The 4,729-nt window shown below is 48.8% G+C and overlaps 1 pseudogene; it reads right to left on the bottom strand.

The window, feature by feature from the left end:
* Window positions 1-1,321: 1,321 nt before the first annotated feature.
* Window positions 1,322-2,160, bottom strand: LOC118643356 (annotated as a pseudogene).
* Window positions 2,161-4,729: the final 2,569 nt, after the last annotated feature.

Genomic DNA, 4,729 nt, shown 5'->3' with positions numbered 1-4,729 from the left:
ACTGTTCAGTAATGAACTATTAATAGGAAAACTGCTTTTCTGAACATTTGATGGCTATATTCTAAGACCAGCCCAGACACTTCCTCGAGCCCTTCTGTGAGCACCTCGCCCTTTGGCCTCATTCCTTGTCATTAAGGCACCTATAAACTGGTGATACTTTTTTGTTTAGATTTTCTCCACTTATCTAAAATAGAAGCTCCTCAAGGAGACAACAGGCATGGAAAATTATGTACAGTCATATTGACTAAGACAAAAAGCTTTATAGAAAACAAAATTATGGAACCCCTGCCACTGAATCAGTAGGAGGCAGCCAGAAACCTGAGACGGGAGACTATGTCGATTTCACATGCTGTCAAGTCATCAGATTCAAGCACATGCCATCATATTTTGCTAAGTACCTGTGAAGAAATGACATTTCTATGAAACAACCACTTACAGCTCTCTGGTAGGATAAATGGAGTATTATGCCTCCCCATTCTCCCACTTCTACAAAAAAAAAATTTTTTTTGGGAGGCATTGTATTACCAAAATAATGTTAACCCTGAATCTCAACCTGCTTAAAGACTGGACAGTTGTCCTCCTAGGAAAAGAGTGCTACAAGATTGAAAGATTCATTCTATAGATGAGCTTAAATAGTTAACTAATACAAGATATGCAGCAACAGCTAGTTTGGACTTACGTTTTAGAATTACATTAACCTGTGCTTGAAATCTTGTCTGTAGCCCTATACATTATCCCACAATACTGGTTTAATTAAAATAATTCTGTTCATTGAATCCAATTACATACATCTCGAAAGTTTTTCTGACTGAAATCTTTATAACCTTTTCACAAATGTGATGTAGAGGCTCTTAAAATATAATTTAAGTTTTAGAGGTTATGTTTAGATTATTCAAACTTAATTTTGGTGACCCAGTTGACAATATCTATACATTGTAAACTCCCAGAAACCAAAACCCAAACAAAACATGCTAGGTTAAATGTTTAAAGGTTACATTGCTATGTTGCTATGCTATGTAAATATAAATGTTTATATATATGGCATTTCTTTAAAAAAAAATTTTCTTTATTGATTTTTAGAGAGAGAGAGAGAGAGACATCGACGAGAGAGAACTTTATGATGCTCATATTTATGGAGGTGATTAATTCTACTACAAAAGCCCTAAGTTCCATGCCAGGTGTAAAGCCTCCCTCCCTCCCTCCCTCCCTCCCTCCCTCCCTCCCCCCTCCCTCCTTTCCTTCCTTTTTTCCTTCTTCCTAGTGAAACCCCTGAATTTAATGTGATATTGGGGAGCCCCATCTCTCCCTTTCTACCACCTACTCATCCAGCCTCTTGTAAGTTGCCTGAGAGCCGCCCGAGTCTCCATCCTGAAGCTCCAGGTGCCGTCCTGTGCTCAGCCCCCTGGGCCTGCCTCTGTGAATCTCCTTCTCCCACGTTCACAGTGCTGCTTGCTCTCTGTAGGCTTTCCTGCTGGGCCCAGGAGGACCCGGCAAGTATGAGGGCTGTGGGCTGGGAGGTCACTGGGGAACAGGGGTGTCAGAGGGCTTGCGAAGCCATCATCATTAAACGTGCACCGAGTGCCTGCTTTGCGAGAGAGGCACTGTGCTAGGGTCTTGGGGACAGAGGCCGTGGGAAGGAACTGGGTCCCCTCAGCGATGTCTTCAGGTATGTAAGCTATGGCTCCCTCGAGTAGATTGGTGATGGTCAAGTACACAGAGCCAGTCCTGGCTGACTGGGGGACACAGTCTGGGGTGTCTTTGTGGCTTCATGTGCTCTGCTTTGTCTGCTGGAGTGAGTCGTGTCCCTGTCTAGCTCAATTCTTTGGCCACTAGCTGTTGTACACCGAGGGCGAACTCCTCATTCCCCCCCTCAGCTGGCGATGAACAGGACAGAGCTGCTTGAGACACCGTGAAAGGGAGGAACGGTGCCCACAGCAGTTCTGAGACCCAGGAGGCATGAGACACTATCAAGGAGACTAGGGATCTCTGGACTTGAGGGGTAAGAGGCTGTACCACATCCTGGATAGAAAATGGCCAGGAAGGGGCTACAGCTGGTGAGCAGGTTGACTGTGCTGTGAGTGAAGCGGGGATCCCGGAGTCTGGGTGGAGGCCCCAGCACTGTGCACACAGTCTGCACCACAAACCTGCGAAAGGCACCATCCGGCCGTGTGCTGCTCACTTAGTAGACATGGGTCCCCAGAAAGAGGCGCAGGAGGAGGAGGCTGAACACAATGGGCATGGAGAGCAGCAGCGTGAGGAGCCGCTCTGGGGGGATAGGGGGGGGGGTCCATCGAGGTTGCTTTCGGGGTGTCTGGCTGCTGCCGCAGCTGCCTTTATCGTGAGCCACTGCAGAGGCCCTTAGAGGGACACGCTGGCTACAGGCCCGTCCTCCCGGCTTCTGTTCAGAGCTCACACCGTCCACACCAGGTGTTCAGAGTCCAAGTTCCTTTCCACATTGCAGGGTCTGCCCAGAATGGGCTCCTGGGCCTCCACACCCTCTCTAGACACTGAGTGGCCAGGGAAAGAGAAGATGCTGTCAGGAGCCAGGACTCAATGGGCCAGGCCATTCCTTTCATTAAACTCAGTCACATGACCATGTCTGACTGGCAAGGAGGCTGGAAATGTCACCTCGCTGTGCGGAGGAGGAGAGGCAGAGTTGGTGAGCAGCCAGCCAGTCTCTACTGTAATAGAAGTATTATCCTTAGGGCACAAAACAACTGACCCTCAAAAAAATCAAATACTTGCCCAAGGTCTTTCGCTAAATGTCAGGGTCACTAGACAAACCTGGATACAACTGACCCCAATATCTGTGAGTCTTCACCAGCACAGGCTGTATCCCAGGGACAGTCAGCCTTTGGCTGGGGGCAGCCGTGGAATGAGATGAGGGTACATGGTTGAGCTGTATATGAAGTCACAAAGCTACAAGCCCTGCCACCTCAGCCCTGCCTTGTTAGGTAGAGACGGACCCAGTGCAAGAACAGAGAGAAGCAAGAATTCGCCCTGACCAAGTCATGCAGGGCAGTGCGTGATGGGCAGCTGAGCAGGCATCTGGATGGATTGGTTACCCCTCCCCCACCTCTGCTTGGGGTTCCAGGTTCTTTTCCAGTTCAACATGTTTAGACACTTTGGTTTTCTTAGTCTTTCTGGAGGTATTTATCTTGTGTATCTCACTACCTAAAAGAACAAATATGCCTGGACCAAACAAACCCTTTTGGAGAGCTGGAAAAATTCCACTCTGGACAATTTTATTTTTTGCTAAAGTCTCTGATCTCTTCACTGACTCCTGGTATTTCAGCTTAATATTAAACCATCAAGTTGCCTCAAGAGATTAAATCACAATCTATAGAAACCCTGAAGGAACGAGCAGTAGGAGTTATTTTATTTACACGCTGAGTCTCCCAGACATTGGCGAGATAGAATGGAGGGAACTGCTGAAATAAAGCAGAGCCCAGGAGAAGAGACATCACTGCGTGGCAGCTACAAGGATGCTGGGGCACTGGGCAGCTGGGCAGTACACCATGTAGCTACAGACTCGGAAGAGGTGGCCAAGGGAAGAGCTACCATTTTATCACCATTCCCTGGGGAAAACTCACCATGACCTCAAGCAGGTAAAGAAGAGTGAAGAGCATTTGTGGGAAGGAAAGCCACGGTAGAGTAATTTTATGTTTGATTTGCACTTAAGCAGTGGACAGCGTTGTAAAATGGACCTGTTATCAGGGGATAGGGTCCTTTACCAGTCAGCTAGAAAACAGACACTTTGGTAATGGGACTTGTATTACTTGGAGTCCCAATGTGGATGACCCAGATCAGTAGCGTATAGAAGGTACTCAATAAGAGAATGGCTTGTGACGATGCTAATGAAGGGATTGAGATCCAATGAGGTTGAGATCCCTCCTAGAGCAGCCAGAGAACTCCAGAGGTTCAGAGCCACCTCTGGCCTCTGCCTGCATCAACTTTAACAGGGCCCCTGATCTACCCAGGCCTTGAGCACCTCGCCCAGGCCAATCACTGCTAGCTGCTCAGACTGACAACCCAGCCCAGTGCCTTAGCCATTAGGACTCCTCAAAACATCCCAGCACCATGGACCCGTTCACTCCCCACATACATGGTCACCATGCGCACTGCCAGCTGCTACTGCCTCCACGGAAGAGGAGATAAACACCATCCTTCCCTGGAATCCTCTCCTTCTAGCCATTCTCCAGTCGCCTCTCTCTTCTCCAGGGCCAACTCCTCCTCTGGGTTCTCTGGACCATTGGGCCAGGATAAAAACCCCTATTTACCTGCAATCTCTTCCCTAAATTCAGTGCTTCCACTTCCTTTCTCTTCCCTGAGGACTTCCTGGGACGGAGGTGGGCTGGGAGAGGCTGCTCGTTGTCCAGCACGCCAGGTATTCCAGGACACCTTGAGCAGAGGTCCTCCTCACTGCCCTAAGTATTCTAGGCCAGCTGTCCTCCATCTCCCCTGAAACTCCACACTTCTTGTCGGCTCGTTTCTTCTGGCTAAGCCACCCTACCTTTCCACAGCGCTGTCATCTACAGACATCCTGGCTGCACTCCCTCTTCCCTCGAGGGATCTGGTCATTTGTTCATGGTCCTCCTCTCCACTTCATGTCCTGTGCCATCCAGGTTGGCACCAAAGCCCCTGAACACTCTGGGCTTGGAGTTCTTGACCTCCTCCATTGACAGAGCTTTTCATCTCTTCACTCCGGCTGCCCACTGGTTCTCTCCTC

This window comes from Molossus molossus, unplaced genomic scaffold, assembly GCF_014108415.1.
Source record: "Molossus molossus isolate mMolMol1 unplaced genomic scaffold, mMolMol1.p scaffold_m16_p_34, whole genome shotgun sequence".
NCBI lineage: Eukaryota > Metazoa > Chordata > Mammalia > Chiroptera > Molossidae > Molossus > Molossus molossus.
The sequence above is the reverse complement of the archived record's forward strand: the minus strand, read 5'-3'. Positions and strand labels throughout refer to the sequence as shown.